Genomic DNA, 9,772 nt, shown 5'->3' with positions numbered 1-9,772 from the left:
TCCCATAACCCATCTATACCAGGGTAAGACCAAATCATTGTCACCTTTTCTAAACACGCCTGCACCACACTTTCTCTGTCTAGTGACAGAAGAAAAGATTGTATCCAGGATTGACTTTCGTTAGCAATGCACTAGAATCAGGACTTTGATTCAAGTTTCACACCACAACAGGTCTATAAGAGGCTAAGATTCTGCTTTTATGGAAGTCACCACTCTAATTTATTTCTAAAATTCTGATGCCTATCTCTCAGTTTAGTTTAATTGCATTAATATTTATTCACCAGTATGCACGCCTGCCCCCCACCCCGCCAGAGCTCGTAGTGCGCCTGTGTTGCTCTCGGGCTCTGAGCTGTGCCCAGCACACAGTAGGCACCAGGAAATGTTTGTTTGGATAACTGAATGGAAAAGGGAACGAATATATCTCAAACCTGTCTTTCCAACCTATTAGTAGGCTGTAAAAACAGTTCAACAGGCATCCACCATCAGTGTTATCTCAATGAAAGAGAATAGTTTAAATACTAGAGTGATTACATGTGGTAAAGGCAAACATTGCTTCTTAAATCATCACATGTGTGGGGTATGTTATGATTATATTGAGTGAGTTTGTTGTTGTTGTTTTGGTTTGGGTTTTTTTTTAGTGTTTGAAAGCCACTGTTGCAGCAAACACAAAGGTAGGTATGATAGCTTACAACTAACTGTTGATCTGTTTTTGCACATTGTAGAATCCCCAGTGCCTAGCACACAGCAGATCTCAATAAATACTGGATGCATGAATGGGGGCAGGGGTAAGAAGGGGAGAAATTAAAAGGATTTATTTTATCATGGTTCCCATAGATGAGTTTATATAATAACACTAGGGACTATTTAGCACAGGAATTTCCCGTCTTTAGCTTTTCCATATGCTGTAGATTGAACAAGTCTTTTATACTCTCTAACTTCAGTTTGCATGTCTATTATTAGCCTTTTTCAACTAGGGCTCCTCATATGAACTGCAGAACACAAAATGACTTGAGTGACTATTTTCTTGATTCTTCCCAGGATGGTATATAAGTAGTGTCATTCTTAATACATAGGGGGAAAAAATATTGGTTGAATGAATCATTTCATAGGAGTAAAAGAAGACGTTGGTTGAAGAGATATGAAAGGAGAGAACTGGGCTTTGAAGGTAGAAATGGGAGAGGTCGGTCCAGACCAAAGAAGAAAAGTATTAGCAAAGATGTGAAAGTCAGGAAAGTAACTAGGGGGAAGTAGGCTGGACACAAATGGAATGGTCACTAAGACTGAAATGAGGACATTTTGAGGAAGGTGTGAAAGCCAGTGTGAAGAGTCTTTTTACGCCAATGTGAAGGAAATGTGTTCTGAGTTGTATCTCCCATAGCAGTATCAGACCACGCTGGCAGGCTCTGCAGTCCTGTGCTTGGATCCAGGTCTTGACTCTGCCACTTACCAGCTGAGTGACCTTGGGCAAATTCCCTAACCTCTTTGTACTTCATCACCTCTTTGTACTTTGTAAAATGGGGATAGTATTACTACCTATCTGTATTACCATTAGATTCAACTGCTAGTAACAAAGTAGCAATAACAGAATAATACAAGATAGCGTTTTCCTTTCATGTAAAAATAGGCAGTCCATGGTGAATATGGAAGATATACAATCATCAGGGACCTGAGCTTACATTAGCAATCCTCACCACATGGCTTCCATATCAGGGTCCAGTTCCAGTCAACACAACCACATTCTAACCAGAAGGAAAAAGAAAAACCAAGAGTACATCCTCAACTTGTAAGACATATCCCAGCACTTCTGCTTAGATCCTATTGGCCAGAACACGTCACATGGCAACACCTAGCGAAGAAGGCTGGGAAGTATTATCCTTATTCTAGTCAGCCATGTGCCCAGCCAACATTTGGAAGTTCTGTTCCCAAAGAAGGGAAGAAGAGATATTGGGGGAAAACTAGCAGTGTTTGCCACCCAACCTCATAGGTAAAGGGATTAATACAACTAAAGCTCTTAGAACAGTTCCAGGCATGAAGGAAGCAGTTAAAAATGTTTTTGTCTTATCCTCACCCTCCCTGGCTGGTCTCCTTTACTCCCAAACACAAGCTACCACCAAATTCCAAACACTCCTCAATTGACACTTCTAGATTTACCAGCCAAGCCAGGAGACTCCTAGAGGCAATATTCCTGTCAAGGGTGTCCTGCATCTTGCAGTAATGGTATCCTTGCCAATTCAGACATTAGTTAGGAGCACCCTGAGGGCAGCCTTGGCACAAATGCAGCAGTGACTCAGAGAACAGCAGCAGGGCTGACCCTCAATTATGCACCCTGCCCAGGAGATCTGAGAGGTACATTTTCCTCTGTCACTTTACACCCCACTTTTACATAGCTTCTCTAATAGGATACAAACCAGGCTTCTGTAGCAAGAGACTCTCCCCACCCCCATCCCCCATCCCCCATCCCCCAAAGTGGCTTAAACCAGTTGGAAGTTTCTTTCTTTCTCACTAGTGGTTTAGGACCAGTGGAAGCTGGGTGTGTGGGGCTTTCAGATTGTATGTTGTTGCTCTGCCATTTCTGAGATGCTACCCTCATCTGCTTTGTCAAAGATGGCTCAAAAAAAAAAAAAAACAAAACAACAACAACAACAAAAAAAGATGGCTCACAACCACTTCCCTATTCTTCCTTGCAGGAAGAGGGAAAGATAAAAGGCAGGTGTGCTTCTCTTCTTTCAAGGGCATGACTCAGAAATTGAGACATCGCTGCTAGGCTCACCTCAGTGGCCATAACTTAGTCACACACTCCCAGATAAAATATAGAGGAGGGAGTTGTTAATAAAGGAAGACGAGTAGAATGGACATTTGGAGAATAACTTACAAGCCCTGGCTCACTGCCACATCCCTGCTTCTCCTCTTGTTCCCCTCCCGGCTTCCCTCTGTAGGCCTGTGGGCAACATCACCTATCATCCAAGGGCTGGATGTTCTATTCATCTGTGCTCCACCCTGCCCTTGTCTCCAGAGCTCCACCCCACATAGCTCAAGGGGGCACCGTCCATGGTGCTGTCTACACTTCACAACAAGTTGTACAATAAGGCAACCTTGCTTATCCCTCACAGTTGACAGCCTATCAAGTCTACCTTCAGTGTTTTTCTTGAATCATTTTTTCCTTTATTCCATCCCACCCTATTTTGCTCTGGGTCTTCACTTTTTACTGCATGGCTCTTTACAATGTCTTTGCTAATGGTCTCCCTGCCCCCACTAGTTCCTTTCCTCTCCAATCTATGTGACTCCCTGCCTGCATCCTGTGCAGCAGCCACATTCTGGGGCTCTCCAACACATCTGTACCTCTGCACTTTCAAGACCCTCTGCCTTTCCTCTCTCGCCTCCTTCACCAAGACTTTGCTCTAATATTTTCCTCTGCAAAACTTTCTTTGATGTCTCCTTCACCTCTCAGAGAGTCACACTTCCCTCTACCAGTACATTATATCATAGCGTTATAATCACATCACACATTTTAATAGCTCTGAAATCAGAGGGCATCTTCAATTGGCAGTGCCCTTGACCTCTATTGAAGTCAAGTTCTCCCAGAGAGGACTGCCCAGTCAACCAAGGCAGTACTGACCAGAGACTCTGGTAGACAGCCTCTAGGATGACCATCAACAACCTCTGCTTCTTGGCCTTCATGTCCTTGTGTATCTCCTTCCCTTGAGTGTGGGCTGTACCTACCGACTTGTTTCCAATGAATAGAGTACAGCCGAAGTCATGGCATGTCCTTTCCAGGATAAGGTTGCCAAAACCCTGCTCATCTTCTTGTTCATTCTGGCTGCCTGTCTCTGAGAACTTGCTAGAGAAAGCCAGCAAGTTTATACATTAATAAAGTTTTTCAAGTGTATCATAGAGTAAATTCCAGGCAGTGGGATTGCTAGCTCAAAAGGTGCTTAATATTGACAGAAACTGCCCAGTTATCTTCCAGAGAGACTTACCAACTTATACACCTATTTATGCTTTTCCCCATCCCTTTATCAGTGTTATCCATCTTTCTAATATTTGACAGCTTGATAGATTAAAAAAATTCACAACTTATTGTTTTGATTTGAATTTAATTATGAAATCAGGATGAGCATTTAAAATTTTTGGCCATTTATTTTTCTGCCTATACATATTATCTTTGCCTATTTAATTTTATTTATTTTTGGCCATGCAATGCAGCTTGCAGGATCTTAATTCCCTGACCAGGGATTGAAACTGGGCCCTGGTAGTGAAAGCACTGAGTCCTAACCACTGGAATGCCAGGGAACTCCCCTCTTTGCCCATTTTAAAATTAAGTAATTTATATTTTTCTTATTCCTTTGGGTGAAATAATTCTTATGCCCCTGAGTGCTCTTAATAATTTCTTTATAAATATGGAAATCATCCTTTTGTCATAAGTGTTTTTAAAAATAGGCTTTCCCAGAGAACTAGAACAAAAAATTTAAAAATGTGTATGGAAACACAAAAGACCCCAAATGGCCAAAGCAATTCTGAGAAAGAAAAACAGAGCTGGAGGAATCAGGCTCCCTGACTTCAGACTATACTATGAAGCTACAGTAAACAAAACAGTATGGTACTGGCACAGAAACAAAAATATAGATCAATGCAACAGGATAGAAAGCCCAGAAATAAACCCATGCATCTATGGTCAATTAATCTATAGCAAAGGAGACAAGAATATACAATGGAGAAAATGCAGTCTCTTCAATAAGTGGTGCTGGGAAAACTGGACAGCTAGATGTAAAAGAATGAAAGTAGAACACTCTCTAACACTATACACAAAAATAAACTCAAAATGGATTAAAAACCTACATGTAAGATCGGATACTATAAAACTATTAGCGGAAAACAAAGGCAAGACACTCTTTCCCATAAATCACAACAATATCTGTTCAGATCCACCTCCTAAAGTAATGAAAATAAAAACAAAACTAAACAAATGGGACCTAATTAAACTTAAAAGCTTTTGAATAGCAAAGGAAACCATAAGCAAAACAAAAAGACAACCCACAGAATGGGAGAAAATATTAGCAAACGAAGCAACAAACAGGAATTAATCTCTACAATATACCAACAGCCCATACAGCTCCATATCAAAAAAAAAAAAAATCCAGGGCTTCCCTGGTGGCGCAGTGGTTGAGAATCTGCCTGCTAATGCAGGGGACACGGGTTCGAGCCCTGGTCTGGGAGGATCCCACATGCCGCAGAGCAACTAGGCCCGTAAGCCACAACTAGTGAGCCTGCGTGTCTGGAGCCCGTGCTCCGCAACAAGAGAGGCCGCGATAGTGAGAGGCCCACGCACCGCGATGAAGAGTGGCCCCCGCTTGCCACAACTAGAGAAAGCCCTCGCACAGAAACGAAGATGCAACACAGCAAAAATAAATTAATTAATTAATAAACTCCTACCCCCAACATCTTCTAAAAAAAAATCCACGTATCTTAAAAAAAAAAAAAAATCCAATCAAAAAATGGGCAGAAAAAAAAAAATGGGCAGAAGATCCAAATAGACATTTCTCCAAAGACATACAGATGGCCAAAAAGCACATAAAAAGATGCTCAACATCACTAATTATTAGAGCAATGCAAATCAAAACTACAGTAAGGTATCACCTCACATTGGTCAGAATGGCCATCATAAAAAGTCTACAAACAATAAATGCTGGAGAGGGTGTGGAGAAAAGGGAACCCTCCTACATTGTTGGTGGGAATGCAAATTGGTACAACCACTATGCAGGACTGTATGGAGGTTCCTTAAAAAACTAAAACTAGAACTACCATATGATCCAGCAATCCCACTCCTGAACACATATCTGGAAAAAAACATAATTCAAGAAAATACATGCACCCCTATGTTCATTGCAGCACTATTTACAATAGCCAAGACATGGAAGCCACCTAAATGTCCATCAACAGATGAATGGATAAAGAAGATGTGGTACATATATACAATGCAGTATTACTCAGGCTTAAAAAAGAGTGAAATAATGCCATTTGCAGCAACATGGATGAACCTAGAGATTATCATGCTAAGTGAAGTCACACAAACATAAATATCATATGACATCACATATATGGAATCATAAAAGATGATACAGGGACTTCCCTGGTGATCCATAGGTTAAGACTCCGTACTCCCAACGCAGGGGGCCCAGGTTCGATCCCTGATTGGGGACCTAGATCCCACATGCTGCAACTAAAATATCCTGCATGCTGCAACAAAAGATCCTGCATGCCACAACTAAAGATCCCGCACATGGCAACAAAGATCCTGCGTGCCACAACTAAGACCTGGTGCCGCCAAATAAATAAATATTAAAAAAAATAAAAAGATGATACAAATGAAAAACAGAAACAGACTCAAGACTTTGAAAACGAACTTATGGTTACCAAAGGGGAAAGGTGGAGGGGAGGGATAAATTAGGAGTTTGGGATTAACATATACACACCACTATATATAAAATAGATAATCAACAAGAGCCTACTGTATGGCACAGGAAACTCTACTCGATATTCTGTAAAACGTACATGGGAAAAAATCTGAAAAAGAATGGATATATGTATATGTATAGCTGAATCACTTTGTTCTACACCTGAAACTAACACAACATTGTAAATCAACTATACCCCAATATAAAATAAAATTTTTGAAATTTTATTAAAAAATAGGTTTTTCCAGCATAATAATCACCAAAATCAATGGTGCTGGAGCCAAGGATATGTGGCCCTGTGTTTGGTGGAATAGTGACATACAGTGGGATTGATTAAATGCATAAATGAATGGAGCATAATGGGAACCAGGTTTCTCACTACTGGAGAAGGAAATTATGGAGCAGGTGTAGCTAGAGTAGACCTTGCTGGATCGGAATTGGAAGTATTGGTATAAGCTCATGATCTTTCGTAAGGATAGATAGCTATAGATATTGATATTTTGGTGGTTTTAAAGTAGGTCCAGGGCTTCCCTGGTGGCTCAGTGGTTAAGAATCCGCCTGCCAATGGAGGGGGCACAGGTTCAAGCCCTGGTCCAGCAAGAGCTCACATGCTGGGTAGCAACTAAGCCCATGCACCACAACGATTGAGCCTGCACTCTAGAGCCCGCGAGCCACAACTACTGAAGACTGCGCACCTAGAGCCCGTGCTCTGAAACAAGAGAAGCCACCGCAGTGAGAAGCCCGCTCACCTCAACAAAGAGTAGCCCCTGCTCGCTGCAACTAGAGAAAGCCCTTGCACAGCAACAAAGACCCAACACAGTCAAAAATAAATAAATATAAATAAATAAAGTAGGGCCACGTTTTGGTGGGTTTTTCTTTTATTCTCTTCCATTCAAAGGTAGAGTATAATCTCCTTGCCCTTGAATGTGGGCTGAACTTAATGCCTAGGTGACCTCCAATACTAGGTCATGAAAAGGATACAGCATTCACCTTCTCTCTCTCTCTCTCTCTCTGCTTGACTGTGGAACCCAGTCACCAACTTGTGAGGAAGCCAGGGTCCCATGGACAGGCCATAGATAGGTGTTCCAGTGACAGCTCCTGAGCTGACAGCCAGGAGCAACTGCCACATATGTGAATGAACAACCTTTGGATGATTGCAGCCCCAAGGACCCAAACATCATGGCGCAGAGAAAGTCATTCCCCACTGTACCCACTTTGAATTCCTGGCCTCATAAACCATGAGAGACAATACAGAATTATTAATTACTTAAGTCACTGAGGGTAATTTGTTACATAGCAATAGATAATTAATACATATTATATGTCTGCATATATGTGTACTATGTGTTTGTACATACATATATTTCCTACCTCCATCCACTGAGAGAGTCTAGAAACAATGATAACTCAGGGGTAATGAGCATAACTAGTGTGCAGATCTTGTTTTCGGAATACCAGTCTCCCCTAAAGAAATAGCGGATTCAGGGTCTGGGGCAGAGAAAGTACAAGATGAGCTTGGAACATCCTGTATAGCAAAGTGCTTAAGTATGTCTAAAGGACCAAGAGCCAACTTGAAGGGGTCCCCACTGGCCATATCTGGGAACATATGAGCATCCAAATAAATAATGATTGTAAAGGATTATAACCCACTGAATAAAACAGGAATCTAAAAGTTCATACCGATATATTGAAAGAATGAATGAATGAATAGGAGAGAAAGGAGAGCCTTCCTTTCAGTAGACTTCCAACTAATATTGTTTATTAATAAGTGAAAACTACTTATTAACCTGACAGGGGAGAAATCTGACAAACACCATCTCAACCTTGTGGTAAAAATTAAACTACATCAATACATATGACAGCACATGCCTCCTGATATGATGCACTGAGATCACAGGATCACCTATGGAATATTCCTGCCAAAGATACATGACCTGAACCTAATCATGAAGAAACATCAGGCAGACTTCCCTGGTGGCACAGTGGTTAGGAATCTGCCTGCCAATGCAGAGGACATGGGTTCAAGCCCTGGTCCGGGAAGATCCCACATGCCGCGGAACAACTAAGCCTGTGCTGAGCCTGCGCTCTGAGCCCGCGAGCTACAGCTACTGAGCCCGCATGCCACAACTACTGATGCCCACGCCTAGAGCCCGAGCTCCGCAACAAGAGAAGCCACTGCAACGAGAAGTCCGCGCACCACAACGAAGAGTAGCCCCCACTCGCCGCAACTAGAGAAAGCCTGTGCGCAGCAATGAACCCTACACAGCCAAAAATAAATACATACATACATACATAAAAAAAAAAAAAGAATCCGCCTGCCAATGCAGGGGACATGGGTTCGATCCCTGGTCCGGGAAGATCCCAAATGCCGTGGAGCAACTAAGCCCCTGCGCCACGACTACTGAGCCTGCACTCTAGAGCCCGCGCTGAGCAGCGAGAGAAGCCACTGCAATGAGAAGCCTGCGCACCACACGAAGAGTAACCCCCGCTCACCGCAACTAGAGAAAGCCCACGCACGCAGCAATGAAGACCCAATGCAGCCAAAAACAAATACATTTATTTTAAAAAATAAAGTCTTTATAAAAAAGAAAGAAAGAAAGAAACATCGGGCAAACCCAACAATGAGGGACATGCTACAAAGTAACTGATCTCTAATCTTCAAAAGTGTCAAGGTCAGGGGCTTCCCCGGTGGCGCAGTGGTTGAGAGTCCGCCTGCCGATGCAGGGAACATGGGTTCGTGCCCCGGTCCGGAAGGATCCCACATGCCGCGGAGCGGCTAGGCCCGTGAGCCATGGCCGCTGAACCTGCGCGTCCGGAGCCTGTGCTCTGCACGGGAGAGGCCACAACAGTGAGAGGCTCGCGTACCGCAAAAAAAAAAAAAAAAAAAAAAGTGTCAAGGTCAGAAAAGTCAAGAAAAGTCTGAGGAACTGGTCCAAATTGAAGAGACTAAAGAGACATGACAGCTAAACAGAAAGCGTTATCCTGAACTGGATCCTTGACCTATAAATAATGTAACTGGGACAACCAGCAACGTTTGAATGAGGCCTGTCAATTAGATGGCAATAGTGTATCAGCGTTAATTGATGGATGGCCTTGGTTATGTGCACGTCCCAGTTTGTAGGAAATATATGCTGAAGTGCTAAGGCTGACTGATATAGTGTATTTGCATCTTACTCTCAAATGCTTTAAGCATGAATTTTATGGAGAGAGAGAATGATAAACTGTTAACTGGGGAATCTGAGTGAAAGCATACAGTTCTTTGTACTACTCTTGCAACTTTTCTGTAAATTTGAAATGATTTAAATATAAAACTTTTTTTT

The sequence above is a fragment of the Aethalodelphis obliquidens genome, unplaced genomic scaffold, assembly GCF_003676395.1.
Source record: "Aethalodelphis obliquidens isolate GAN/ISIS:26980383/991018 unplaced genomic scaffold, ASM367639v1 scaffold40, whole genome shotgun sequence".
In the NCBI taxonomy this organism is placed as follows: domain Eukaryota; kingdom Metazoa; phylum Chordata; class Mammalia; order Artiodactyla; family Delphinidae; genus Aethalodelphis; species Aethalodelphis obliquidens.
The sequence above is the reverse complement of the archived record's forward strand: the minus strand, read 5'-3'. Positions refer to the sequence as shown.